Raw genomic sequence first — 24,174 nt, forward strand, 5'->3', positions numbered from 1 at the left:
TTTGACTTAAAAGAAAAGCCCCAGCAAGCTAGGGCATGCAAAAATTGACAAGAAACTCATGCATGCTCCTCTCCACGGAAATCTTTAGTAAAAGGCGAAAGATTTTTGCGTTTTGAAGAGAAACCAGAGTATGACATGTAAACATCATCTTCTATGTGGCCAGCAAAATCAATCCCGATCCACCTTGAGGTGAATATCCTGTGATGGAAAACAAGAGAAGATGTTCTCCACAGACAGCCTTTCTAAGGTAGGTTTTCCCCTAATTTGGATGTGCTGATGCATGTTTCAAGCCACTGTTCTTGTGCAAAGGACTCGACGTGTATCTAGAAAATGTCAAATGGAAGGGGAAGGGCAGGTGCCTGTTATGCAAATGAGCTGATATTCTAGAGTCAGATGCCAACTGCAGCATGATACATACTGTACTGTACCCCTTCCCCTGACAGAACAGTTTATTTCGAGTTTCTGGAATGAAATAAGCAAGTTGTGCCTTGTGCCTATTTCAGAGGCATTCATCATCTTTCCTTTGACTTAAAAGAAAAGCCCCAGCAAGCTAGGGCATGCAAAAATTGACAAGAAACTCATGCATGCTCCTCTCCACGGAAATCTTTAGTAAAAGGCGAAAGATTTTTGCGTTTTGAAGAGAAACCAGAGTATGACATGTAAACATCATCTTCTATGTGGCCAGCAAAATCAATCCCGATCCACCTTGAGGTGAATATCCTGTGATGGAAAACAAGAGAAGATGTTCTCCACAGACAGCCTTTCTAAGGTAGGTTTTCCCCTAATTTCGATGTGCTGATGCATGTTTCAAGCCACTGTTCTTGTGCAAAGGACTCGACGTGTATCTAGAAAATGTCAAATGGAAGGGGAAGGGCAGGTGCCTGTTATGCAAATGAGCTGATATTCTAGAGTCAGATGCCAACTGCAGCATGATACATACTGTACTGTACCCCTTCCCCTGACAGAACAGTTTATTTCGAGTTTCTGGAATGAAATAAGCAAGTTGTGCCTTGTGCCTATTTCAGAGGCATTCATCATCTTTCCTTTGACTTAAAAGAAAAGCCCCAGCAAGCTAGGGCATGCAAAAATTGACAAGAAACTCATGCATGCTCCTCTCCACGGAAATCTTTAGTAAAAGGCGAAAGATTTTTGCGTTTTGAAGAGAAACCAGAGTATGACATGTAAACATCATCTTCTATGTGGCCAGCAAAATCAATCCCGGTCCACCTTGAGGTGAATATCCTGTGATGGAAAACAAGAGAAGATGTTCTCCACAGACAGCCTTTCTAAGGTAGGTTTTCCCCTAATTTGGATGTGCTGATGCATGTTTCAAGCCACTGTTCTTGTGCAAAGGACTCGACGTGTATCTAGAAAATGTCAAATGGAAGGGGAAGGGCAGGTGCCTGTTATGCAAATGAGCTGATATTCTAGAGTCAGATGCCAACTGCAGCATGATACATACTGTACTGTACCCCTTCCCCTGACAGAACAGTTTATTTCGAGTTTCTGGAATGAAATAAGCAAGTTGTGCCTTGTGCCTACTTCAGAGGCATTCATCATCTTTCCTTTGACTTAAAAGAAAAGCCCCAGCAAGCTAGGGCATGCAAAAATTGACAAGAAACTCATGCATGCTCCTCTCCACGGAAATCTTTAGTAAAAGGCGAAAGATTTTTGCGTTTTGAAGAGAAACCAGAGTATGACATGTAAACATCATCTTCTATGTGGCCAGCAAAATCAATCCCGATCCACCTTGAGGTGAATATCCTGTGATGGAAAACAAGAGAAGATGTTCTCCACAGACAGCCTTTCTAAGGTAGGTTTTCCCCTAATTTGGATGTGCTGATGCATGTTTCAAGCCACTGTTCTTGTGCAAAGGACTCGACGTGTATCTAGAAAATGTCAAATGGAAGGGGAAGGGCAGGTGCCTGTTATGCAAATGAGCTGATATTCTAGAGTCAGATGCCAACTGCAGCATGATACATACTGTACTGTACCCCTTCCCCTGACAGAACAGTTTATTTCGAGTTTCTGGAATGAAATAAGCAAGTTGTGCCTTGTGCCTATTTCAGAGGCATTCATCATCTTTCCTTTGACTTAAAAGAAAAGCCCCAGCAAGCTAGGGCATGCAAAAATTGACAAGAAACTCATGCATGCTCCTCTCCACGGAAATCTTTAGTAAAAGGCGAAAGATTTTTGCGTTTTGAAGAGAAACCAGAGTATGACATGTAAACATCATCTTCTATGTGGCCAGCAAAATCAATCCCGATCCACCTTGAGGTGAATATCCTGTAATGGAAAACAAGAGAAGATGTTCTCCACAGACAGCCTTTCCCCTAATTTGGATGTGCTGATGCATGTTTCAAGCCACTGTTCTTGTGCAAAGGACTCGACGTGTATCTAGAAAATGTCAAATGGAAGGGGAAGGGCAGGTGCCTGTTATGCAAATGAGCTGATATTCTAGAGTCAGATGCCAACTGCAGCATGATACATACTGTACTGTACCCCTTCCCCTGACAGAACAGTTTATTTCGAGTTTCTGGAATGAAATAAGCAAGTTGTGCCTTGTGCCTATTTCAGAGGCATTCATCATCTTTCCTTTGACTTAAAAGAAAAGCCCCAGCAAGCTAGGGCATGCAAAAATTGACAAGAAACTCATGCATGCTCCTCTCCACGGAAATCTTTAGTAAAAGGCGAAAGATTTTTGCGTTTTGAAGAGAAACCAGAGTATGACATGTAAACATCATCTTCTATGTGGCCAGCAAAATCAATCCCGATCCACCTTGAGGTGAATATCCTGTAATGGAAAACAAGAGAAGATGTTCTCCACAGACAGCCTTTCCCCTAATTTGGATGTGCTGATGCATGTTTCAAGCCACTGTTCTTGTGCAAAGGACTCGACGTGTATCTAGAAAATGTCAAATGGAAGGGGAAGGGCAGGTGCCTGTTATGCAAATGAGCTGATATTCTAGAGTCAGATGCCAACTGCAGCATGATACATACTGTACTGTACCCCTTCCCCTGACAGAACAGTTTATTTTGAGTTTCTGGAATGAAATAAGCAAGTTGTGCCTTGTGCCTATTTCAGAGGCATTCATCATCTTTCCTTTGACTTAAAAGAAAAGCCCCAGCAAGCTAGGGCATGCAAAAATTGACAAGAAACTCATGCATGCTCCTCTCCACGGAAATCTTTAGTAAAAGGCGAAAGATTTTTGCGTTTTGAAGAGAAACCAGAGTATGACATGTAAACATCATCTTCTATGTGGCCAGCAAAATCAATCCCGATCCACCTTGAGGTGAATATCCTGTGATGGAAAACAAGAGAAGATGTTCTCCACAGACAGCCTTTCTAAGGTAGGTTTTCCCCTAATTTGGATGTGCTGATGCATGTTTCAAGCCACTGTTCTTGTGCAAAGGACTCGACGTGTATCTAGAAAATGTCAAATGGAAGGGGAAGGGCAGGTGCCTGTTATGCAAATGAGCTGATATTCTAGAGTCAGATGCCAACTGCAGCATGATACATACTGTACTGTACCCCTTCCCCTGACAGAACAGTTTATTTCGAGTTTCTGGAATGAAATAAGCAAGTTGTGCCTTGTGCCTATTTCAGAGGCATTCCTCATCTTTCCTTTGACTTAAAAGAAAAGCCCCAGCAAGCTAGGGCATGAAAAAATTGACAAGAAACTCATGCATGCTCCTCTCCACGGAAATCTTTAGTAAAAGGCGAAAGATTTTTGCGTTTTGAAGAGAAACCAGAGTATGACATGTAAACATCATCTTCTATGTGGCCAGCAAAATCAATCCCGATCCACCTTGAGGTGAATATCCTGTGATGGAAAACAAGAGAAGATGTTCTCCACAGACAGCCTTTCTAAGGTAGGTTTTCCCCTAATTTCGATGTGCTGATGCATGTTTCAAGCCACTGTTCTTGTGCAAAGGACTCGACGTGTATCTAGAAAATGTCAAATGGAAGGGGAAGGGCAGGTGCCTGTTATGCAAATGAGCTGATATTCTAGAGTCAGATGCCAACTGCAGCATGATACATACTGTACTGTACCCCTTCCCCTGACAGAACAGTTTATTTCGAGTTTCTGGAATGAAATAAGCAAGTTGTGCCTTGTGCCTATTTCAGAGGCATTCATCATCTTTCCTTTGACTTAAAAGAAAAGCCCCAGCAAGCTAGGGCATGCAAAAATTGACAAGAAACTCATGCATGCTCCTCTCCACGGAAATCTTTAGTAAAAGGCGAAAGATTTTTGCGTTTTGAAGAGAAACCAGAGTATGACATGTAAACATCATCTTCTATGTGGCCAGCAAAATCAATCCCGATCCACCTTGAGGTGAATATCCTGTAATGGAAAACAAGAGAAGATGTTCTCCACAGACAGCCTTTCCCCTAATTTGGATGTGCTGATGCATGTTTCAAGCCACTGTTCTTGTGCAAAGGACTCGACGTGTATCTAGAAAATGTCAAATGGAAGGGGAAGGGCAGGTGCCTGTTATGCAAATGAGCTGATATTCTAGAGTCAGATGCCAACTGCAGCATGATACATACTGTACTGTACCCCTTCCCCTGACAGAACAGTTTATTTCGAGTTTCTGGAATGAAATAAGCAAGTTGTGCCTTGTGCCTATTTCAGAGGCATTCATCATCTTTCCTTTGACTTAAAAGAAAAGCCCCAGCAAGCTAGGGCATGCAAAAATTGACAAGAAACTCATGCATGCTCCTCTCCACGGAAATCTTTAGTAAAAGGCGAAAGATTTTTGCGTTTTGAAGAGAAACCAGAGTATGACATGTAAACATCATCTTCTATGTGGCCAGCAAAATCAATCCCGATCCACCTTGAGGTGAATATCCTGTAATGGAAAACAAGAGAAGATGTTCTCCACAGACAGCCTTTCCCCTAATTTGGATGTGCTGATGCATGTTTCAAGCCACTGTTCTTGTGCAAAGGACTCGACGTGTATCTAGAAAATGTCAAATGGAAGGGGAAGGGCAGGTGCCTGTTATGCAAATGAGCTGATATTCTAGAGTCAGATGCCAACTGCAGCATGATACATACTGTACTGTACCCCTTCCCCTGACAGAACAGTTTATTTTGAGTTTCTGGAATGAAATAAGCAAGTTGTGCCTTGTGCCTATTTCAGAGGCATTCATCATCTTTCCTTTGACTTAAAAGAAAAGCCCCAGCAAGCTAGGGCATGCAAAAATTGACAAGAAACTCATGCATGCTCCTCTCCACGGAAATCTTTAGTAAAAGGCGAAAGATTTTTGCGTTTTGAAGAGAAACCAGAGTATGACATGTAAACATCATCTTCTATGTGGCCAGCAAAATCAATCCCGATCCACCTTGAGGTGAATATCCTGTGATGGAAAACAAGAGAAGATGTTCTCCACAGACAGCCTTTCTAAGGTAGGTTTTCCCCTAATTTGGATGTGCTGATGCATGTTTCAAGCCACTGTTCTTGTGCAAAGGACTCGACGTGTATCTAGAAAATGTCAAATGGAAGGGGAAGGGCAGGTGCCTGTTATGCAAATGAGCTGATATTCTAGAGTCAGATGCCAACTGCAGCATGATACATACTGTACTGTACCCCTTCCCCTGACAGAACAGTTTATTTCGAGTTTCTGGAATGAAATAAGCAAGTTGTGCCTTGTGCCTATTTCAGAGGCATTCCTCATCTTTCCTTTGACTTAAAAGAAAAGCCCCAGCAAGCTAGGGCATGAAAAAATTGACAAGAAACTCATGCATGCTCCTCTCCACGGAAATCTTTAGTAAAAGGCGAAAGATTTTTGCGTTTTGAAGAGAAACCAGAGTATGACATGTAAACATCATCTTCTATGTGGCCAGCAAAATCAATCCCGATCCACCTTGAGGTGAATATCCTGTGATGGAAAACAAGAGAAGATGTTCTCCACAGACAGCCTTTCTAAGGTAGGTTTTCCCCTAATTTCGATGTGCTGATGCATGTTTCAAGCCACTGTTCTTGTGCAAAGGACTCGACGTGTATCTAGAAAATGTCAAATGGAAGGGGAAGGGCAGGTGCCTGTTATGCAAATGAGCTGATATTCTAGAGTCAGATGCCAACTGCAGCATGATACATACTGTACTGTACCCCTTCCCCTGACAGAACAGTTTATTTCGAGTTTCTGGAATGAAATAAGCAAGTTGTGCCTTGTGCCTATTTCAGAGGCATTCATCATCTTTCCTTTGACTTAAAAGAAAAGCCCCAGCAAGCTAGGGCATGCAAAAATTGACAAGAAACTCATGCATGCTCCTCTCCACGGAAATCTTTAGTAAAAGGCGAAAGATTTTTGCGTTTTGGAGAGAAACCAGAGTATGACATGTAAACATCATCTTCTATGTGGCCAGCAAAATCAATCCCGATCCACCTTGAGGTGAATATCCTGTAATGGAAAACAAGAGAAGATGTTCTCCACAGACAGCCTTTCCCCTAATTTGGATGTGCTGATGCATGTTTCAAGCCACTGTTCTTGTGCAAAGGACTCGACGTGTATCTAGAAAATGTCAAATGGAAGGGGAAGGGCAGGTGCCTGTTATGCAAATGAGCTGATATTCTAGAGTCAGATGCCAACTGCAGCATGATACATACTGTACTGTACCCCTTCCCCTGACAGAACAGTTTATTTCGAGTTTCTGGAATGAAATAAGCAAGTTGTGCCTTGTGCCTATTTCAGAGGCATTCATCATCTTTCCTTTGACTTAAAAGAAAAGCCCCAGCAAGCTAGGGCATGCAAAAATTGACAAGAAACTCATGCATGCTCCTCTCCACGGAAATCTTTAGTAAAAGGCGAAAGATTTTTGCGTTTTGAAGAGAAACCAGAGTATGACATGTAAACATCATCTTCTATGTGGCCAGCAAAATCAATCCCGATCCACCTTGAGGTGAATATCCTGTAATGGAAAACAAGAGAAGATGTTCTCCACAGACAGCCTTTCCCCTAATTTGGATGTGCTGATGCATGTTTCAAGCCACTGTTCTTGTGCAAAGGACTCGACGTGTATCTAGAAAATGTCAAATGGAAGGGGAAGGGCAGGTGCCTGTTATGCAAATGAGCTGATATTCTAGAGTCAGATGCCAACTGCAGCATGATACATACTGTACTGTACCCCTTCCCCTGACAGAACAGTTTATTTTGAGTTTCTGGAATGAAATAAGCAAGTTGTGCCTTGTGCCTATTTCAGAGGCATTCATCATCTTTCCTTTGACTTAAAAGAAAAGCCCCAGCAAGCTAGGGCATGCAAAAATTGACAAGAAACTCATGCATGCTCCTCTCCACGGAAATCTTTAGTAAAGGCGAAAGATTTTTGCGTTTTGAAGAGAAACCAGAGTATGACATGTAAACATCATCTTCTATGTGGCCAGCAAAATCAATCCCGATCCACCTTGAGGTGAATATCCTGTGATGGAAAACAAGAGAAGATGTTCTCCACAGACAGCCTTTCTAAGGTAGGTTTTCCCCTAATTTGGATGTGCTGATGCATGTTTCAAGCCACTGTTCTTGTGCAAAGGACTCGACGTGTATCTAGAAAATGTCAAATGGAAGGGGAAGGGCAGGTGCCTGTTATGCAAATGAGCTGATATTCTAGAGTCAGATGCCAACTGCAGCATGATACATACTGTACTGTACCCCTTCCCCTGACAGAACAGTTTATTTTGAGTTTCTGGAATGAAATAAGCAAGTTGTGCCTTGTGCCTATTTCAGAGGCATTCATCATCTTTCCTTTGACTTAAAAGAAAAGCCCCAGCAAGCTAGGGCATGCAAAAATTGACAAGAAACTCATGCATGCTCCTCTCCACGGAAATCTTTAGTAAAAGGCGAAAGATTTTTGCGTTTTGAAGAGAAACCAGAGTATGACATATAAACATCATCTTCTATGTGGCCAGCAAAATCAATCCCGATCCACCTTGAGGTGAATATCCTGTGATGGAAAACAAGAGAAGATGTTCTCCACAGACAGCCTTTCTAAGGTAGGTTTTCCCCTAATTTGGATGTGCTGATGCATGTTTCAAGCCACTGTTCTTGTGCAAAGGACTCGACGTGTATCTAGAAAATGTCAAATGGAAGGGGAAGGGCAGGTGCCTGTTATGCAAATGAGCTGATATTCTAGAGTCAGATGCCAACTGCAGCATGATACATACTGTACTGTACCCCTTCCCCTGACAGAACAGTTTATTTCGAGTTTCTGGAATGAAATAAGCAAGTTGTGCCTTGTGCCTATTTCAGAGGCATTCATCATCTTTCCTTTGACTTAAAAGAAAAGCCCCAGCAAGCTAGGGCATGCAAAAATTGACAAGAAACTCATGCATGCTCCTCTCCACGGAAATCTTTAGTAAAAGGCGAAAGATTTTTGCGTTTTGAAGAGAAACCAGAGTATGACATGTAAACATCATCTTCTATGTGGCCAGCAAAATCAATCCCGATCCACCTTGAGGTGAATATCCTGTGATGGAAAACAAGAGAAGATGTTCTCCACAGACAGCCTTTCTAAGGTAGGTTTTCCCCTAATTTGGATGTGCTGATGCATGTTTCAAGCCACTGTTCTTGTGCAAAGGACTCGACATGTATCTAGAAAATGTCAAATGGAAGGGGAAGGGCAGGTGCCTGTTATGCAAATGAGCTGATATTCTAGAGTCAGATGCCAACTGCAGCATGATACATACTGTACTGTACCCCTTCCCCTGACAGAACAGTTTATTTTGAGTTTCTGGAATGAAATAAGCAAGTTGTGCCTTGTGCCTTGTGCCTATTTCAGAGGCATTCCTCATCTTTCCTTTGACTTAAAAGAAAAGCCCCAGCAAGCTAGGGCATGCAAAAATTGACAAGAAACTCATGCATGCTCCTCTCCACGGAAATCTTTAGTAAAAGGCGAAAGATTTTTGCGTTTTGAAGAGAAACCAGAGTATGACATGTAAACATCATGTTCTATGTGGCCAGCAAAATCAATCCCGATCCACCTTGAGGTGAATATCCTGTGATGGAAAACAAGAGAAGATGTTCTCCACAGACAGCCTTTCTAAGGTAGGTTTTCCCCTAATTTGGATGTGCTGATGCATGTTTCAAGCCACTGTTCTTGTGCAAAGGACTCGACGTGTATCTAGAAAATGTCAAATGGAAGGGGAAGGGCAGGTGCCTGTTATGCAAATGAGCTGATATTCTAGAGTCAGATGCCAACTGCAGCATGATACATACTGTACTGTACCCCTTCCCCTGACAGAACAGTTTATTTCGAGTTTCTGGAATGATATAAGCAAGTTGTGCCTTGTGCCTTGTGCCTATTTCAGAGGCATTCCTCATCTTTCCTTTGACTTAAAAGAAAAGCCCCAGCAAGCTAGGGCATGCAAAAATTGACAAGAAACTCATGCATGCTCCTCTCCACGGAAATCTTTAGTAAAAGGCGAAAGATTTTTGCGTTTTGAAGAGAAACCAGAGTATGACATGTAAACATCATCTTCTATGTGGCCAGCAAAATCAATCCCGATCCACCTTGAGGTGAATATCCTGTGATGGAAAACAAGAGAAGATGTTCTCCACAGACAGCCTTTCTAAGGTAGGTTTTCCCCTAATTTGGATGTGCTGATGCATGTTTCAAGCCACTGTTCTTGTGCAAAGGACTCGACGTGTATCTAGAAAATGTCAAATGGAAGGGGAAGGGCAGGTGCCTGTTATGCAAATGAGCTGATATTCTAGAGTCAGATGCCAACTGCAGCATGATACATACTGTACTGTACCCCTTCCCCTGACAGAACAGTTTATTTCGAGTTTCTGGAATGAAATAAGCAAGTTGTGCCTTGTGCCTATTTCAGAGGCATTCATCATCTTTCCTTTGACTTAAAAGAAAAGCCCCAGCAAGCTAGGGCATGCAAAAATTGACAAGAAACTCATGCATGCTCCTCTCCACGGAAATCTTTAGTAAAAGGCGAAAGATTTTTGCGTTTTGAAGAGAAACCAGAGTATGACATGTAAACATCATCTTCTATGTGGCCAGCAAAATCAATCCCGATCCACCTTGAGGTGAATATCCTGTAATGGAAAACAAGAGAAGATGTTCTCCACAGACAGCCTTTCCCCTAATTTGGATGTGCTGATGCATGTTTCAAGCCACTGTTCTTGTGCAAAGGACTCGACGTGTATCTAGAAAATGTCAAATGGAAGGGGAAGGGCAGGTGCCTGTTATGCAAATGAGCTGATATTCTAGAGTCAGATGCCAACTGCAGCATGATACATACTGTACTGTACCCCTTCCCCTGACAGAACAGTTTATTTTGAGTTTCTGGAATGAAATAAGCAAGTTGTGCCTTGTGCCTATTTCAGAGGCATTCATCATCTTTCCTTTGACTTAAAAGAAAAGCCCCAGCAAGCTAGGGCATGCAAAAATTGACAAGAAACTCATGCATGCTCCTCTCCACGGAAATCTTTAGTAAAAGGCGAAAGATTTTTGCGTTTTGAAGAGAAACCAGAGTATGACATGTAAACATCATCTTCTATGTGGCCAGCAAAATCAATCCCGATCCACCTTGAGGTGAATATCCTGTGATGGAAAACAAGAGAAGATGTTCTCCACAGACAGCCTTTCTAAGGTAGGTTTTCCCCTAATTTGGATGTGCTGATGCATGTTTCAAGCCACTGTTCTTGTGCAAAGGACTCGACGTGTATCTAGAAAATGTCAAATGGAAGGGGAAGGGCAGGTGCCTGTTATGCAAATGAGCTGATATTCTAGAGTCAGATGCCAACTGCAGCATGATACATACTGTACTGTACCCCTTCCCCTGACAGAACAGTTTATTTCGAGTTTCTGGAATGAAATAAGCAAGTTGTGCCTTGTGCCTATTTCAGAGGCATTCATCATCTTTCCTTTGACTTAAAAGAAAAGCCCCAGCAAGCTAGGGCATGCAAAAATTGACAAGAAACTCATGCATGCTCCTCTCCACGGAAATCTTTAGTAAAAGGCGAAAGATTTTTGCGTTTTGAAGAGAAACCAGAGTATGACATGTAAACATCATCTTCTATGTGGCCAGCAAAATCAATCCCGATCCACCTTGAGGTGAATATCCTGTAATGGAAAACAAGAGAAGATGTTCTCCACAGACAGCCTTTCCCCTAATTTGGATGTGCTGATGCATGTTTCAAGCCACTGTTCTTGTGCAAAGGACTCGACGTGTATCTAGAAAATGTCAAATGGAAGGGGAAGGGCAGGTGCCTGTTATGCAAATGAGCTGATATTCTAGAGTCAGATGCCAACTGCAGCATGATACATACTGTACTGTACCCCTTCCCCTGACAGAACAGTTTATTTCGAGTTTCTGGAATGAAATAAGCAAGTTGTGCCTTGTGCCTATTTCAGAGGCATTCATCATCTTTCCTTTGACTTAAAAGAAAAGCCCCAGCAAGCTAGGGCATGCAAAAATTGACAAGAAACTCATGCATGCTCCTCTCCACGGAAATCTTTAGTAAAAGGCGAAAGATTTTTGCGTTTTGAAGAGAAACCAGAGTATGACATGTAAACATCATCTTCTATGTGGCCAGCAAAATCAATCCCGATCCACCTTGAGGTGAATATCCTGTAATGGAAAACAAGAGAAGATGTTCTCCACAGACAGCCTTTCCCCTAATTTGGATGTGCTGATGCATGTTTCAAGCCACTGTTCTTGTGCAAAGGACTCGACGTGTATCTAGAAAATGTCAAATGGAAGGGGAAGGGCAGGTGCCTGTTATGCAAATGAGCTGATATTCTAGAGTCAGATGCCAACTGCAGCATGATACATACTGTACTGTACCCCTTCCCCTGACAGAACAGTTTATTTTGAGTTTCTGGAATGAAATAAGCAAGTTGTGCCTTGTGCCTATTTCAGAGGCATTCATCATCTTTCCTTTGACTTAAAAGAAAAGCCCCAGCAAGCTAGGGCATGCAAAAATTGACAAGAAACTCATGCATGCTCCTCTCCACGGAAATCTTTAGTAAAAGGCGAAAGATTTTTGCGTTTTGAAGAGAAACCAGAGTATGACATGTAAACATCATCTTCTATGTGGCCAGCAAAATCAATCCCGATCCACCTTGAGGTGAATATCCTGTGATGGAAAACAAGAGAAGATGTTCTCCACAGACAGCCTTTCTAAGGTAGGTTTTCCCCTAATTTGGATGTGCTGATGCATGTTTCAAGCCACTGTTCTTGTGCAAAGGACTCGACGTGTATCTAGAAAATGTCAAATGGAAGGGGAAGGGCAGGTGCCTGTTATGCAAATGAGCTGATATTCTAGAGTCAGATGCCAACTGCAGCATGATACATACTGTACTGTACCCCTTCCCCTGACAGAACAGTTTATTTCGAGTTTCTGGAATGAAATAAGCAAGTTGTGCCTTGTGCCTATTTCAGAGGCATTCATCATCTTTCCTTTGACTTAAAAGAAAAGCCCCAGCAAGCTAGGGCATGCAAAAATTGACAAGAAACTCATGCATGCTCCTCTCCACGGAAATCTTTAGTAAAAGGCGAAAGATTTTTGCGTTTTGAAGAGAAACCAGAGTATGACATGTAAACATCATCTTCTATGTGGCCAGCAAAATCAATCCCGATCCACCTTGAGGTGAATATCCTGTGATGGAAAACAAGAGAAGATGTTCTCCACAGACAGCCTTTCTAAGGTAGGTTTTCCCCTAATTTGGATGTGCTGATGCATGTTTCAAGCCACTGTTCTTGTGCAAAGGACTCGACGTGTATCTAGAAAATGTCAAATGGAAGGGGAAGGGCAGGTGCCTGTTATGCAAATGAGCTGATATTCTAGAGTCAGATGCCAACTGCAGCATGATACATACTGTACTGTACCCCTTCCCCTGACAGAACAGTTTATTTCGAGTTTCTGGAATGAAATAAGCAAGTTGTGCCTTGTGCCTATTTCAGAGGCATTCATCATCTTTCCTTTGACTTAAAAGAAAAGCCCCAGCAAGCTAGGGCATGCAAAAATTGACAAGAAACTCATGCATGCTCCTCTCCACGGAAATCTTTAGTAAAAGGCGAAAGATTTTTGCGTTTTGAAGAGAAACCAGAGTATGACATGTAAACATCATCTTCTATGTGGCCAGCAAAATCAATCCCGATCCACCTTGAGGTGAATATCCTGTGATGGAAAACAAGAGAAGATGTTCTCCACAGACAGCCTTTCTAAGGTAGGTTTTCCCCTAATTTGGATGTGCTGATGCATGTTTCAAGCCACTGTTCTTGTGCAAAGGACTCGACGTGTATCTAGAAAATGTCAAATGGAAGGGGAAGGGCAGGTGCCTGTTATGCAAATGAGCTGATATTCTAGAGTCAGATGCCAACTGCAGCATGATACATACTGTACTGTACCCCTTCCCCTGACAGAACAGTTTATTTCGAGTTTCTGGAATGAAATAAGCAAGTTGTGCCTTGTGCCTTGTGCCTATTTCAGAGGCATTCCTCATCTTTCCTTTGACTTAAAAGAAAAGCCCCAGCAAGCTAGGGCATGCAAAAATTGACAAGAAACTCATGCATGCTCCTCTCCACGGAAATCTTTAGTAAAAGGCGAAAGATTTTTGCGTTTTGAAGAGAAACCAGAGTATGACATGTAAACATCATGTTCTATGTGGCCAGCAAAATCAATCCCGATCCACCTTGAGGTGAATATCCTGTGATGGAAAACAAGAGAAGATGTTCTCCACAGACAGCCTTTCTAAGGTAGGTTTTCCCCTAATTTGGATGTGCTGATGCATGTTTCAAGCCACTGTTCTTGTGCAAAGGACTCGACGTGTATCTAGAAAATGTCAAATGGAAGGGGAAGGGCAGGTGCCTGTTATGCAAATGAGCTGATATTCTAGAGTCAGATGCCAACTGCAGCATGATACATACTGTACTGTACCCCTTCCCCTGACAGAACAGTTTATTTCGAGTTTCTGGAATGAAATAAGCAAGTTGTGCCTTGTGCCTTGTGCCTATTTCAGAGGCATTCCTCATCTTTCCTTTGACTTAAAAGAAAAGCCCCAGCAAGCTAGGGCATGCAAAAATTGACAAGAAACTCATGCATGCTCCTCTCCACGGAAATCTTTAGTAAAAGGCGAAAGATTTTTGCGTTTTGAAGAGAAACCAGAGTATGACATGTAAACATCATCTTCTATGTGGCCAGCAAAATCAATCCCGATCCACCTTGAGGTGAATATCCTGTGATGGAAAACAAGAGAAGATGTTCTCCACAGACAGCCTTTCTAAGGTAGGTTTTCCCCTAATTTGGATGTGCTGATGCATGTTTCAAGCCACTGTTCTTGTGCAAAGGACTCGACGTGTATCTAGAAAATGTCAAATGGAAGGGGAAGGGCAGGTGCCTGTTATGCAAATGAGCTGATATTCTAGAGTCAGATGCCAACTGCAGCATGATACATACTGTACTGTACCCCTTCCCCTGACAGAACAGTTTATTTCGAGTTTCTGGAATGAAATAAGCAAGTTGTGCCTTGTGCCTATTTCAGAGGCATTCATCATCTTTCCTTTGACTTAAAAGAAAAGCCCCAGCAAGCTAGGGCATGCAAAAATTGACAAGAAACTCATGCATGCTCCTCTCCACGGAAATCTTTAGTAAAAGGCGAAAGATTTTTGCGTTTTGAAGAGAAACCAGAGTATGACATGTAAACATCATCTTCTATGTGGCCAGCAAAATCAATCCCGATCCACCTTGAGGTGAATATCCTGTAATGGAAAACAAGAGAAGATGTTCTCCACAGACAGCCTTTCCCCTAATTTGGATGTGCTGATGCATGTTTCAAGCCACTGTTCTTGTGCAAAGGACTCGACGTGTATCTAGAAAATGTCAAATGGAAGGGGAAGGGCAGGTGCCTGTTATGCAAATGAGCTGATATTCTAGAGTCAGATGCCAACTGCAGCATGATACATACTGTACTGTACCCCTTCCCCTGACAGAACAGTTTATTTCGAGTTTCTGGAATGAAATAAGCAAGTTGTGCCTTGTGCCTATTTCAGAGGCATTCATCATCTTTCCTTTGACTTAAAAGAAAAGCCCCAGCAAGCTAGGGCATGCAAAAATTGACAAGAAACTCATGCATGCTCCTCTCCACGGAAATCTTTAGTAAAAGGCGAAAGATTTTTGCGTTTTGAAGAGAAACCAGAGTATGACATGTAAACATCATCTTCTATGTGGCCAGCAAAATCAATCCCGATCCACCTTGAGGTGAATATCCTGTGATGGAAAACAAGAGAAGATGTTCTCCACAGACAGCCTTTCTAAGGTAGGTTTTCCCCTAATTTGGATGTGCTGATGCATGTTTCAAGCCACTGTTCTTGTGCAAAGGACTCGACGTGTATCTAGAAAATGTCAAATGGAAGGGGAAGGGCAGGTGCCTGTTATGCAAATGAGCTGATATTCTAGAGTCAGATGCCAACTGCAGCATGATACATACTGTACTGTACCCCTTCCCCTGACAGAACAGTTTATTTTGAGTTTCTGGAATGAAATAAGCAAGTTGTGCCTTGTGCCTATTTCAGAGGCATTCATCATCTTTCCTTTGACTTAAAAGAAAAGCCCCAGCAAGCTAGGGCATGCAAAAATTGACAAGAAACTCATGCATGCTCCTCTCCACGGAAATCTTTAGTAAAAGGCGAAAGATTTTTGCGTTTTGAAGAGAAACCAGAGTATGACATGTAAACATCATCTTCTATGTGGCCAGCAAAATCAATCCCGATCCACCTTGAGGTGAATATCCTGTGATGGAAAACAAGAGAAGATGTTCTCCACAGACAGCCTTTCTAAGGTAGGTTTTCCCCTAATTTGGATGTGCTGATGCATGTTTCAAGCCACTGTTCTTGTGCAAAGGACTCGACGTGTATCTAGAAAATGTCAAATGGAAGGGGAAGGGCAGGTGCCTGTTATGCAAATGAGCTGATATTCTAGAGTCAGATGCCAACTGCAGCATGATACATACTGTACTGTACCCCTTCCCCTGACAGAACAGTTTATTTCGAGTTTCTGGAATGAAATAAGCAAGTTGTGCCTTGTGCCTATTTCAGAGACATTCATCATCTTTCCTTTGACTTAAAAGAAAAGCCCCAGCAAGCTAGGGCATGCAAAAATTGACAAGAAACTCATGCATGCTCCTCTCCACGGAAATCTTTAGTAAAAGGCGAAAGATTTTTGCGTTTTGAAGAGAAACCAGAGTATGACATGTAAACATCATCTTCTATGTGGCCAGCAAAATCAATCCCGATCCACCTTGAGGTGAATATCCTGTGATGGAAAACAAGAGAAGATGTTCTCCACAGACAGCCTTTCTAAGGTAGGTTTTCCCCTAATTTGGATGTGCTGATGCATGTTTCAAGCCACTGTTCTTGTGCAAAGGACTCGACGTGTATCTAGAAAATGTCAAATGGAAGGGGAAGGGCAGGTGCCTGTTATGCAAATGAGCTGATATTCTAGAGTCAGATGCCAACTGCAGCATGATACATACTGTACTGTACCCCTTCCCCTGACAGAACAGTTTATTTCGAGTTTCTGGAATGAAATAAGCAAGTTGTGCCTTGTGCCTATTTCAGAGGCATTCATCATCTTTCCTTTGACTTAAAAGAAAAGCCCCAGCAAGCTAGGGCATGCAAAAATTGACAAGAAACTCATGCATGCTCCTCTCCACGGAAATCTTTAGTAAAAGGCGAAAGATTTTTGCGTTTTGAAGAGAAACCAGAGTATGACATGTAAACATCATCTTCTATGTGGCCAGCAAAATCAATCCCGATCCACCTTGAGGTGAATATCCTGTGATGGAAAACAAGAGAAGATGTTCTCCACAGACAGCCTTTCTAAGGTAGGTTTTCCCCTAATTTGGATGTGCTGATGCATGTTTCAAGCCACTGTTCTTGTGCAAAGGACTCGACGTGTATCTAGAAAATGTCAAATGGAAGGGGAAGGGCAGGTGCCTGTTATGCAAATGAGCTGATATTCTAGAGTCAGATGCCAACTGCAGCATGATACATACTGTACTGTACCCCTTCCCCTGACAGAACAGTTTATTTCGAGTTTCTGGAATGAAATAAGCAAGTTGTGCCTTGTGCCTATTTCAGAGGCATTCCTCATCTTTCCTTTGACTTAAAAGAAAAGCCCCAGCAAGCTAGGGCATGCAAAAATTGACAAGAAACTCATGCATGCTCCTCTCCACGGAAATCTTTAGTAAAAGGCGAAAGATTTTTGCGTTTTGAAGAGAAACCAGAGTATGACATGTAAACATCATCTTCTATGTGGCCAGCAAAATCAATCCCGATCCACCTTGAGGTGAATATCCTGTGATGGAAAACAAGAGAAGATGTTCTCCACAGACAGCCTTTCTAAGGTAGGTTTTCCCCTAATTTCGATGTGCTGATGCATGTTTCAAGCCACTGTTCTTGTGCAAAGGACTCGACGTGTATCTAGAAAATGTCAAATGGAAGGGGAAGGGCAGGTGCCTGTTATGCAAATGAGCTGATATTCTAGAGTCAGATGCCAACTGCAGCATGATACATACTGTACTGTACCCCTTCCCCTGACAGAACAGTTTATTTCGAGTTTCTGGAATGAAATAAGCAAGTTGTGCCTTGTGCCTATTTCAGAGGCATTCATCATCTTTCCTTTGACTTAAAAGAAAAGCCCCTGCAAGCTAGGGCATGCAAAAATTGACAAGAAACTCATGCATGCTCCTCTCCACGGAAATCTTTAGTAAAAGGCGAAAGATTTTTGCGTTTTGAAGAGAAACCAGAGTATGACATGTAAACATCATCTTCTATGTGGCCAGCAAAATCAATCCCGATCCACCTTGAGGTGAATATCCTGTGATGGAAAACAAGAGAAGATGTTCTCCACAGACAGCCTTTCTAAGGTAGGTTTTCCCCTAATTTCGATGTGCTGATGCATGTTTCAAGCCACTGTTCTTGTGCAAAGGACTCGACGTGTATCTAGAAAATGTCAAATGGAAGGGGAAGGGCAGGTGCCTGTTATGCAAATGAGCTGATATTCTAGAGTCAGATGCCAACTGCAGCATGACACATACTGTACTGTACCCCTTCCCCTGACAGAACAGTTTATTTCGAGTTTCTGGAATGAAATAAGCAAGTTGTGCCTTGTGCCTATTTCAGAGGCATTCATCATCTTTCCTTTGACTTAAAAGAAAAGCCCCAGCAAGCTAGGGCATGCAAAAATTGACAAGAAACTCATGCATGCTCCTCTCCACGGAAATCTTTAGTAAAAGGCGAAAGATTTTTGCGTTTTGAAGAGAAACCAGAGTATGACATGTAAACATCATCTTCTATGTGGCCAGCAAAATCAATCCCGATCCACCTTGAGGTGAATATCCTGTGATGGAAAACAAGAGAAGATGTTCTCCACAGACAGCCTTTCTAAGGTAGGTTTTCCCCTAATTTCGATGTGCTGATGCATGTTTCAAGCCACTGTTCTTGTGCAAAGGACTCGACGTGTATCTAGAAAATGTCAAATGGAAGGGGAAGGGCAGGTGCCTGTTATGCAAATGAGCTGATATTCTAGAGTCAGATGCCAACTGCAGCATGATACATACTGTACTGTACCCCTTCCCCTGACAGAACAGTTTATTTCGAGTTTCTGGAATGAAATAAGCAAGTTGTGCCTTGTGCCTATTTCAGAGGCATTCATCATCTTTCCTTTGACTTAAAAGAAAAGCCCCAGCAAGCTAGGGCATGCACAAATTGACAAGAAACTCATGCATGCTCCTCTCCACGGAAATCTTTAGTAAAAGGCGAAAGATTTTTGCGTTTTGAAGAGAAACCAGAGTATGACATGTAAACATCATCTTCTATGTGGCCAGCAAAATCAATCCCGATCCACCTTGAGGTGAATATCCTGTGATGGAAAACAAGAGAAGATGTTCTCCACAGACAGCCTTTCTAAGGTAGGTTTTCCCCTAATTTGGATGTGCTGATGCATGTTTCAAGCCACTGTTCTTGTGCAAAGGACTCGACGTGTATCTAGAAAATGTCAAATGGAAGGGGAAGGGCAGGTGCCTGTTATGCAAATGAGCTGATATTCTAGAGTCAGATGCCAACTGCAGCATGATACATACTGTACTGTACCCCTTCCCCTGACAGAACAGTTTATTTCGAGTTTCTGGAATGAAATAAGCAAGTTGTGCCTTGTGCCTATTTCAGAGGCATTCCTCATCTTTCCTTTGACTTAAAAGAAAAGCCCCAGCAAGCTAGGGCATGCAAAAATTGACAAGAAACTCATGCATGCTCCTCTCCACGGAAATCTTTAGTAAAAGGCGAAAGATTTTTGCGTTTTGAAGAGAAACCAGAGTATGACATGTAAACATCATCTTCTATGTGGCCAGCAAAATCAATCCCGATCCACCTTGAGGTGAATATCCTGTGATGGAAAACAAGAGAAGATGTTCTCCACAGACAGCCTTTCTAAGGTAGGTTTTCCCCTAATTTCGATGTGCTGATGCATGTTTCAAGCCACTGTTCTTGTGCAAAGGACTCGACGTGTATCTAGAAAATGTCAAATGGAAGGGGAAGGGCAGGTGCCTGTTATGCAAATGAGCTGATATTCTAGAGTCAGATGCCAACTGCAGCATGATACATACTGTACTGTACCCCTTCCCCTGACAGAACAGTTTATTTCGAGTTTCTGGAATGAAATAAGCAAGTTGTGCCTTGTGCCTATTTCAGAGGCATTCATCATCTTTCCTTTGACTTAAAAGAAAAGCCCCAGCAAGCTAGGGCATGCAAAAATTGACAAGAAACTCATGCATGCTCCTCTCCACGGAAATCTTTAGTAAAAGGCGAAAGATTTTTGCATTTTGAAGAGAAACCAGAGTATGACATGTAAACATCATCTTCTATGTGGCCAGCAAAATCAATCCCGATCCACCTTGAGGTGAATATCCTGTGATGGAAAACAAGAGAAGATGTTCTCCACAGACAGCCTTTCTAAGGTAGGTTTTCCCCTAATTTCGATGTGCTGATGCATGTTTCAAGCCACTGTTCTTGTGCAAAGGACTCGACGTGTATCTAGAAAATGTCAAATGGAAGGGGAAGGGCAGGTGCCTGTTATGCAAATGAGCTGATATTCTAGAGTCAGATGCCAACTGCAGCATGACACATACTGTACTGTACCCCTTCCCCTGACAGAACAGTTTATTTCGAGTTTCTGGAATGAAATAAGCAAGTTGTGCCTTGTGCCTATTTCAGAGGCATTCATCATCTTTCCTTTGACTTAAAAGAAAAGCCCCAGCAAGCTAGGGCATGCAAAAATTGACAAGAAACTCATGCATGCTCCTCTCCACGGAAATCTTTAGTAAAAGGCGAAAGATTTTTGCGTTTTGAAGAGAAACCAGAGTATGACATGTAAACATCATCTTCTATGTGGCCAGCAAAATCAATCCCGATCCACCTTGAGGTGAATATCCTGTGATGGAAAACAAGAGAAGATGTTCTCCACAGACAGCCTTTCTAAGGTAGGTTTTCCCCTAATTTCGATGTGCTGATGCATGTTTCAAGCCACTGTTCTTGTGCAAAGGACTCGACGTGTATCTAGAAAATGTCAAATGGAAGGGGAAGGGCAGGTGCCTGTTATGCAAATGAGCTGATATTCTAGAGTCAGATGCCAACTGCAGCATGATACATACTGTACTGTACCCCTTCCCCTGACAGAACAGTTTATTTCGAGTTTCTGGAATGAAATAAGCAAGTTGTGCCTTGTGCCTATTTCAGAGGCATTCATCATCTTTCCTTTGACTTAAAAGAAAAGCCCCAGCAAGCTAGGGCATGCAAAAATTGACAAGAAACTCATGCATGCTCCTCTCCACGGAAATCTTTAGTAAAAGGCGAAAGATTTTTGCGTTTTGAAGCGAAACCAGAGTATGACATGTAAACATCATCTTCTATGTGGCCAGCAAAATCAATCCCGATCCACCTTGAGGTGAATATCCTGTGATGGAAAACAAGAGAAGATGTTCTCCACAGACAGCCTTTCTAAGGTAGGTTTTCCCCTAATTTGGATGTGCTGATGCATGTTTCAAGCCACTGTTCTTGTGCAAAGGACTCGACGTGTATCTAGAAAATGTCAAATGGAAGGGGAAGGGCAGGTGCCTGTTATGCAAATGAGCTGATATTCTAGAGTCAGATGCCAACTGCAGCATGATACATACTGTACTGTACCCCTTCCCCTGACAGAACAGTTTATTTCGAGTTTCTGGAATGAAATAAGCAAGTTGTGCCTTGTGCCTATTTCAGAGGCATTCCTCATCTTTCCTTTGACTTAAAAGAAAAGCCCCAGCAAGCTAGGGCATGCAAAAATTGACAAGAAACTCATGCATGCTCCTCTCCACGGAAATCTTTAGTAAAAGGCGAAAGATTTTTGCGTTTTGAAGAGAAACCAGAGTATGACATGTAAACATCATCTTCTATGTGGCCAGCAAAATCAATCCCGATCCACCTTGAGGTGAATATCCTGTGATGGAAAACAAGAGAAGATGTTCTCCACAGACAGCCTTTCTAAGGTAGGTTTTCCCCTAATTTGGATGTGCTGATGCATGTTTCAAGCCACTGTTCTTGTGCAAAGGACTCGACGTGTATCTAGAAAATGTCAAATGGAAGGGGAAGGGCAGGTGCCTGTTATGCAAATGAGCTGATATTCTAGAGTCAGATGCCAACTGCAGCATGATACATACTGTACTGTACCCCTTCCCCTGACAGAACAGTTTATTTCGAGTTTCTGGAATGAAATAAGCAAGTTGTGCCTTGTGCCTATTTCAGAGGCATTCCTCATCTTTCCTTTGACTTAAAAGAAAAGCCCCAGCAAGCTAGGGCATGCAAAAATTGACAAGAAACTCATGCATGCTCCTCTCCACGGAAATCTTTAGTAAAAGGCGAAAGATTTTTGCGTTTTGAAGAGAAACCAGAGTATGACATGTAAACATCATCTTCTATGTGGCCAGCAAAATCAATCCCGATCCACCTTGAGGTGAATATCCTGTGATGGAAAACAAGAGAAGATGTTCTCCACAGACAGCCTTTCTAAGGTAGGTTTTCCCCTAATTTGGATGTGCTGATGCATGTTTCAAGCCACTGTTCTTGTGCAAAGGACTCGACGTGTATCTAGAAAATGTCAAATGGAAGGGGAAGGGCAGGTGCCTGTTATGCAAATGAGCTGATATTCTAGAGTCAGATGCCAACTGCAGCATGATACATACTGTACTGTACCCCTTCCCCTGACAGAACAGTTTATTTCGAGTTTCTGGAATGAAATAAGCAAGTTGTGCCTTGTGCCTATTTCAGAGGCATTCCTCATCTTTCCTTTGACTTAAAAGAAAAGCCCCAGCAAGCTAGGGCATGCAAAAATTGACAAGAAACTCATGCATGCTCCTCTCCACGGAAATCTTTAGTAAAAGGCGAAAGATTTTTGCGTTTTGAAGAGAAACCAGAGTATGACATGTAAACATCATCTTCTATGTGGCCAGCAAAATCAATCCCGATCCACCTTGAGGTGAATATCCTGTGATGGAAAACAAGAGAAGATGTTCTCCACAGACAGCCTTTCTAAGGTAGGTTTTCCCCTAATTTGGATGTGCTGATGCATGTTTCAAGCCACTGTTCTTTTGCAAAGGACTCGACGTGTATCTAGAAAATGTCAAATGGAAGGGGAAGGGCAGGTGCCTGTTATGCAAATGAGCTGATATTCTAGAGTCAGATGCCAACTGCAGCATGATACATACTGTACTGTACCCCTTCCCCTGACAGAACAGTTTATTTCGAGTTTCTGGAATGAAATAAGCAAGTTGTGCCTTGTGCCTATTTCAGAGGCATTCATCATCTTTCCTTTGACTTAAAAGAAAAGCCCCAGCAAGCTAGGGCATGCAAAAATTGACAAGAAACTCATGCATGCTCCTCTCCACGGAAATCTTTAGTAAAAGGCGAAAGATTTTTGCGTTTTGAAGAGAAACCAGAGTATGACATGTAAACATCATGTTCTATGTGGCCAGCAAAATCAATCCCGATCCACCTTGAGGTGAATATCCTGTGATGGAAAACAAGAGAAGATGTTCTCCACAGACAGCCTTTCTAAGGTAGGTTTTCCCCTAATTTGGATGTGCTGATGCATGTTTCAAGCCACTGTTCTTGTGCAAAGGACTCGACGTGTATCTAGAAAATGTCAAATGGAAGGGGAAGGGCAGGTGCCTGTTATGCAAATGAGCTGATATTCTAGAGTCAGATGCCAACTGCAGCATGATACATACTGTACTGTACCCCTTCCCCTGACAGAACAGTTTATTTCGAGTTTCTGGAATGAAATAAGCAAGTTGTGCCTTGTGCCTATTTCAGAGGCATTCATCATCTTTCCTTTGACTTAAAAGAAAAGCCCCAGCAAGCTAGGGCATGCAAAAATTGACAAGAAACTCATGCATGCTCCTCTCCACGGAAATCTTTAGTAAAAGGCGAAAGATTTTTGCGTTTTGAAGAGAAACCAGAGTATGACATGTAAACATCATCTTCTATGTGGCCAGCAAAATCAATCCCGATCCACCTTGAGGTGAATATCCTGTGATGGAAAACAAGAGAAGATGTTCTCCACAGACAGCCTTTCTAAGGTAGGTTTTCCCCTAATTTGGATGTGCTGATGCATGTTTCAAGCCACTGTTCTTGTGCAAAGGACTCGACGTGTATCTAGAAAATGTCAAATGGAAGGGGAAGGGCAGGTGCCTGTTATGCAAATGAGCTGATATTCTAGAGTCAGATGCCAACTGCAGCATGATACATACTGTACTGTACCCCTTCCCCTGACAGAACAGTTTATTTCGAGTTTCTGGAATGAAATAAGCAAGTTGTGCCTTGTGCCTTGTGCCTATTTCAGAGGCATTCCTCATCTTTCCTTTGACTTAAAAGAAAAGCCCCAGCAAGCTAGGGCATGCAAAAATTGACAAGAAACTCATGCATGCTCCTCTCCACGGAAATCTTTAGTAAAAGGCGAAAGATTTTTGCGTTTTGAAGAGAAACCAGAGTATGACATGTAAACATCATGTTCTATGTGGCCAGCAAAATCAATCCCGATCCACCTTGAGGTGAATATCCTGTGATGGAAAACAAGAGAAGATGTTCTCCACAGACAGCCTTTCTAAGGTAGGTTTTCCCCTAATTTGG

At 42.4% G+C, this 24,174-nt stretch overlaps 47 non-coding genes across 47 annotated transcripts; all 47 read right to left on the reverse strand.

The window, feature by feature from the left end:
• Nucleotides 1-16: 16 nt before the first annotated feature.
• On the reverse strand, nucleotides 17-132 carry LOC142476103 (U5 spliceosomal RNA). Its single transcript, XR_012791349.1, has one exon. It is a non-coding gene; the product is annotated as a U5 spliceosomal RNA (small nuclear RNA).
• Nucleotides 133-538: 406 nt separating this feature from the next.
• LOC142476105 (U5 spliceosomal RNA) lies at nucleotides 539-654 on the reverse strand. Its single transcript, XR_012791351.1, has one exon. It is a non-coding gene; the product is annotated as a U5 spliceosomal RNA (small nuclear RNA).
• A 406-nt stretch (nucleotides 655-1,060) lies between these two features.
• On the reverse strand, nucleotides 1,061-1,176 carry LOC142476106 (U5 spliceosomal RNA). The gene has a single exon (XR_012791352.1). It is a non-coding gene; the product is annotated as a U5 spliceosomal RNA (small nuclear RNA).
• A 406-nt stretch (nucleotides 1,177-1,582) lies between these two features.
• On the reverse strand, nucleotides 1,583-1,698 carry LOC142476107 (U5 spliceosomal RNA). Its single transcript, XR_012791353.1, has one exon. It is a non-coding gene; the product is annotated as a U5 spliceosomal RNA (small nuclear RNA).
• A 406-nt stretch (nucleotides 1,699-2,104) lies between these two features.
• Nucleotides 2,105-2,220, reverse strand: LOC142476108 (U5 spliceosomal RNA). The gene has a single exon (XR_012791354.1). It is a non-coding gene; the product is annotated as a U5 spliceosomal RNA (small nuclear RNA).
• Nucleotides 2,221-2,612: 392 nt separating this feature from the next.
• On the reverse strand, nucleotides 2,613-2,728 carry LOC142476109 (U5 spliceosomal RNA). Its single transcript, XR_012791355.1, has one exon. It is a non-coding gene; the product is annotated as a U5 spliceosomal RNA (small nuclear RNA).
• Nucleotides 2,729-3,120: 392 nt separating this feature from the next.
• LOC142475970 (U5 spliceosomal RNA) lies at nucleotides 3,121-3,236 on the reverse strand. Its single transcript, XR_012791220.1, has one exon. It is a non-coding gene; the product is annotated as a U5 spliceosomal RNA (small nuclear RNA).
• Nucleotides 3,237-3,642: 406 nt separating this feature from the next.
• LOC142476038 (U5 spliceosomal RNA) lies at nucleotides 3,643-3,758 on the reverse strand. The gene has a single exon (XR_012791287.1). It is a non-coding gene; the product is annotated as a U5 spliceosomal RNA (small nuclear RNA).
• A 406-nt stretch (nucleotides 3,759-4,164) lies between these two features.
• On the reverse strand, nucleotides 4,165-4,280 carry LOC142475971 (U5 spliceosomal RNA). The gene has a single exon (XR_012791221.1). It is a non-coding gene; the product is annotated as a U5 spliceosomal RNA (small nuclear RNA).
• Nucleotides 4,281-4,672: 392 nt separating this feature from the next.
• LOC142475972 (U5 spliceosomal RNA) lies at nucleotides 4,673-4,788 on the reverse strand. Its single transcript, XR_012791222.1, has one exon. It is a non-coding gene; the product is annotated as a U5 spliceosomal RNA (small nuclear RNA).
• Nucleotides 4,789-5,180: 392 nt separating this feature from the next.
• Nucleotides 5,181-5,296, reverse strand: LOC142475973 (U5 spliceosomal RNA). Its single transcript, XR_012791223.1, has one exon. It is a non-coding gene; the product is annotated as a U5 spliceosomal RNA (small nuclear RNA).
• Nucleotides 5,297-5,702: 406 nt separating this feature from the next.
• Nucleotides 5,703-5,818, reverse strand: LOC142476039 (U5 spliceosomal RNA). The gene has a single exon (XR_012791288.1). It is a non-coding gene; the product is annotated as a U5 spliceosomal RNA (small nuclear RNA).
• Nucleotides 5,819-6,224: 406 nt separating this feature from the next.
• LOC142475969 (U5 spliceosomal RNA) lies at nucleotides 6,225-6,340 on the reverse strand. Its single transcript, XR_012791219.1, has one exon. It is a non-coding gene; the product is annotated as a U5 spliceosomal RNA (small nuclear RNA).
• Nucleotides 6,341-6,732: 392 nt separating this feature from the next.
• On the reverse strand, nucleotides 6,733-6,848 carry LOC142475974 (U5 spliceosomal RNA). Its single transcript, XR_012791224.1, has one exon. It is a non-coding gene; the product is annotated as a U5 spliceosomal RNA (small nuclear RNA).
• Nucleotides 6,849-7,240: 392 nt separating this feature from the next.
• Nucleotides 7,241-7,355, reverse strand: LOC142476066 (U5 spliceosomal RNA). The gene has a single exon (XR_012791314.1). It is a non-coding gene; the product is annotated as a U5 spliceosomal RNA (small nuclear RNA).
• A 406-nt stretch (nucleotides 7,356-7,761) lies between these two features.
• Nucleotides 7,762-7,877, reverse strand: LOC142475976 (U5 spliceosomal RNA). Its single transcript, XR_012791226.1, has one exon. It is a non-coding gene; the product is annotated as a U5 spliceosomal RNA (small nuclear RNA).
• A 406-nt stretch (nucleotides 7,878-8,283) lies between these two features.
• Nucleotides 8,284-8,399, reverse strand: LOC142475977 (U5 spliceosomal RNA). The gene has a single exon (XR_012791227.1). It is a non-coding gene; the product is annotated as a U5 spliceosomal RNA (small nuclear RNA).
• A 413-nt stretch (nucleotides 8,400-8,812) lies between these two features.
• LOC142475978 (U5 spliceosomal RNA) lies at nucleotides 8,813-8,928 on the reverse strand. The gene has a single exon (XR_012791228.1). It is a non-coding gene; the product is annotated as a U5 spliceosomal RNA (small nuclear RNA).
• A 413-nt stretch (nucleotides 8,929-9,341) lies between these two features.
• On the reverse strand, nucleotides 9,342-9,457 carry LOC142475979 (U5 spliceosomal RNA). The gene has a single exon (XR_012791229.1). It is a non-coding gene; the product is annotated as a U5 spliceosomal RNA (small nuclear RNA).
• A 406-nt stretch (nucleotides 9,458-9,863) lies between these two features.
• Nucleotides 9,864-9,979, reverse strand: LOC142475981 (U5 spliceosomal RNA). The gene has a single exon (XR_012791230.1). It is a non-coding gene; the product is annotated as a U5 spliceosomal RNA (small nuclear RNA).
• Nucleotides 9,980-10,371: 392 nt separating this feature from the next.
• On the reverse strand, nucleotides 10,372-10,487 carry LOC142475982 (U5 spliceosomal RNA). Its single transcript, XR_012791231.1, has one exon. It is a non-coding gene; the product is annotated as a U5 spliceosomal RNA (small nuclear RNA).
• A 406-nt stretch (nucleotides 10,488-10,893) lies between these two features.
• LOC142475983 (U5 spliceosomal RNA) lies at nucleotides 10,894-11,009 on the reverse strand. Its single transcript, XR_012791232.1, has one exon. It is a non-coding gene; the product is annotated as a U5 spliceosomal RNA (small nuclear RNA).
• Nucleotides 11,010-11,401: 392 nt separating this feature from the next.
• LOC142475984 (U5 spliceosomal RNA) lies at nucleotides 11,402-11,517 on the reverse strand. The gene has a single exon (XR_012791233.1). It is a non-coding gene; the product is annotated as a U5 spliceosomal RNA (small nuclear RNA).
• A 392-nt stretch (nucleotides 11,518-11,909) lies between these two features.
• LOC142475985 (U5 spliceosomal RNA) lies at nucleotides 11,910-12,025 on the reverse strand. Its single transcript, XR_012791234.1, has one exon. It is a non-coding gene; the product is annotated as a U5 spliceosomal RNA (small nuclear RNA).
• Nucleotides 12,026-12,431: 406 nt separating this feature from the next.
• Nucleotides 12,432-12,547, reverse strand: LOC142475986 (U5 spliceosomal RNA). Its single transcript, XR_012791236.1, has one exon. It is a non-coding gene; the product is annotated as a U5 spliceosomal RNA (small nuclear RNA).
• Nucleotides 12,548-12,953: 406 nt separating this feature from the next.
• Nucleotides 12,954-13,069, reverse strand: LOC142475988 (U5 spliceosomal RNA). Its single transcript, XR_012791238.1, has one exon. It is a non-coding gene; the product is annotated as a U5 spliceosomal RNA (small nuclear RNA).
• Nucleotides 13,070-13,482: 413 nt separating this feature from the next.
• LOC142475989 (U5 spliceosomal RNA) lies at nucleotides 13,483-13,598 on the reverse strand. The gene has a single exon (XR_012791239.1). It is a non-coding gene; the product is annotated as a U5 spliceosomal RNA (small nuclear RNA).
• Nucleotides 13,599-14,011: 413 nt separating this feature from the next.
• Nucleotides 14,012-14,127, reverse strand: LOC142475990 (U5 spliceosomal RNA). Its single transcript, XR_012791240.1, has one exon. It is a non-coding gene; the product is annotated as a U5 spliceosomal RNA (small nuclear RNA).
• Nucleotides 14,128-14,533: 406 nt separating this feature from the next.
• LOC142475991 (U5 spliceosomal RNA) lies at nucleotides 14,534-14,649 on the reverse strand. Its single transcript, XR_012791242.1, has one exon. It is a non-coding gene; the product is annotated as a U5 spliceosomal RNA (small nuclear RNA).
• A 392-nt stretch (nucleotides 14,650-15,041) lies between these two features.
• On the reverse strand, nucleotides 15,042-15,157 carry LOC142475992 (U5 spliceosomal RNA). Its single transcript, XR_012791243.1, has one exon. It is a non-coding gene; the product is annotated as a U5 spliceosomal RNA (small nuclear RNA).
• A 406-nt stretch (nucleotides 15,158-15,563) lies between these two features.
• On the reverse strand, nucleotides 15,564-15,679 carry LOC142475993 (U5 spliceosomal RNA). Its single transcript, XR_012791244.1, has one exon. It is a non-coding gene; the product is annotated as a U5 spliceosomal RNA (small nuclear RNA).
• Nucleotides 15,680-16,085: 406 nt separating this feature from the next.
• LOC142475994 (U5 spliceosomal RNA) lies at nucleotides 16,086-16,201 on the reverse strand. Its single transcript, XR_012791245.1, has one exon. It is a non-coding gene; the product is annotated as a U5 spliceosomal RNA (small nuclear RNA).
• A 406-nt stretch (nucleotides 16,202-16,607) lies between these two features.
• LOC142475995 (U5 spliceosomal RNA) lies at nucleotides 16,608-16,723 on the reverse strand. The gene has a single exon (XR_012791246.1). It is a non-coding gene; the product is annotated as a U5 spliceosomal RNA (small nuclear RNA).
• A 406-nt stretch (nucleotides 16,724-17,129) lies between these two features.
• On the reverse strand, nucleotides 17,130-17,245 carry LOC142475997 (U5 spliceosomal RNA). The gene has a single exon (XR_012791247.1). It is a non-coding gene; the product is annotated as a U5 spliceosomal RNA (small nuclear RNA).
• A 406-nt stretch (nucleotides 17,246-17,651) lies between these two features.
• LOC142476042 (U5 spliceosomal RNA) lies at nucleotides 17,652-17,767 on the reverse strand. Its single transcript, XR_012791291.1, has one exon. It is a non-coding gene; the product is annotated as a U5 spliceosomal RNA (small nuclear RNA).
• Nucleotides 17,768-18,173: 406 nt separating this feature from the next.
• LOC142475998 (U5 spliceosomal RNA) lies at nucleotides 18,174-18,289 on the reverse strand. The gene has a single exon (XR_012791248.1). It is a non-coding gene; the product is annotated as a U5 spliceosomal RNA (small nuclear RNA).
• Nucleotides 18,290-18,695: 406 nt separating this feature from the next.
• Nucleotides 18,696-18,811, reverse strand: LOC142476046 (U5 spliceosomal RNA). Its single transcript, XR_012791295.1, has one exon. It is a non-coding gene; the product is annotated as a U5 spliceosomal RNA (small nuclear RNA).
• A 406-nt stretch (nucleotides 18,812-19,217) lies between these two features.
• Nucleotides 19,218-19,333, reverse strand: LOC142476000 (U5 spliceosomal RNA). The gene has a single exon (XR_012791250.1). It is a non-coding gene; the product is annotated as a U5 spliceosomal RNA (small nuclear RNA).
• Nucleotides 19,334-19,739: 406 nt separating this feature from the next.
• LOC142476041 (U5 spliceosomal RNA) lies at nucleotides 19,740-19,855 on the reverse strand. The gene has a single exon (XR_012791290.1). It is a non-coding gene; the product is annotated as a U5 spliceosomal RNA (small nuclear RNA).
• Nucleotides 19,856-20,261: 406 nt separating this feature from the next.
• On the reverse strand, nucleotides 20,262-20,377 carry LOC142476001 (U5 spliceosomal RNA). Its single transcript, XR_012791251.1, has one exon. It is a non-coding gene; the product is annotated as a U5 spliceosomal RNA (small nuclear RNA).
• Nucleotides 20,378-20,783: 406 nt separating this feature from the next.
• LOC142476043 (U5 spliceosomal RNA) lies at nucleotides 20,784-20,899 on the reverse strand. The gene has a single exon (XR_012791292.1). It is a non-coding gene; the product is annotated as a U5 spliceosomal RNA (small nuclear RNA).
• Nucleotides 20,900-21,305: 406 nt separating this feature from the next.
• Nucleotides 21,306-21,421, reverse strand: LOC142476002 (U5 spliceosomal RNA). Its single transcript, XR_012791252.1, has one exon. It is a non-coding gene; the product is annotated as a U5 spliceosomal RNA (small nuclear RNA).
• Nucleotides 21,422-21,827: 406 nt separating this feature from the next.
• LOC142476003 (U5 spliceosomal RNA) lies at nucleotides 21,828-21,943 on the reverse strand. Its single transcript, XR_012791253.1, has one exon. It is a non-coding gene; the product is annotated as a U5 spliceosomal RNA (small nuclear RNA).
• Nucleotides 21,944-22,349: 406 nt separating this feature from the next.
• Nucleotides 22,350-22,465, reverse strand: LOC142476004 (U5 spliceosomal RNA). The gene has a single exon (XR_012791254.1). It is a non-coding gene; the product is annotated as a U5 spliceosomal RNA (small nuclear RNA).
• Nucleotides 22,466-22,871: 406 nt separating this feature from the next.
• Nucleotides 22,872-22,987, reverse strand: LOC142476005 (U5 spliceosomal RNA). Its single transcript, XR_012791255.1, has one exon. It is a non-coding gene; the product is annotated as a U5 spliceosomal RNA (small nuclear RNA).
• A 406-nt stretch (nucleotides 22,988-23,393) lies between these two features.
• Nucleotides 23,394-23,509, reverse strand: LOC142476006 (U5 spliceosomal RNA). Its single transcript, XR_012791256.1, has one exon. It is a non-coding gene; the product is annotated as a U5 spliceosomal RNA (small nuclear RNA).
• A 413-nt stretch (nucleotides 23,510-23,922) lies between these two features.
• Nucleotides 23,923-24,038, reverse strand: LOC142476007 (U5 spliceosomal RNA). The gene has a single exon (XR_012791257.1). It is a non-coding gene; the product is annotated as a U5 spliceosomal RNA (small nuclear RNA).
• Between the last annotated feature and the right edge of the window lie 136 nt (nucleotides 24,039-24,174).

This window comes from Ascaphus truei, unplaced genomic scaffold, assembly GCF_040206685.1.
Source record: "Ascaphus truei isolate aAscTru1 unplaced genomic scaffold, aAscTru1.hap1 HAP1_SCAFFOLD_1459, whole genome shotgun sequence".
NCBI lineage: Eukaryota > Metazoa > Chordata > Amphibia > Anura > Ascaphidae > Ascaphus > Ascaphus truei.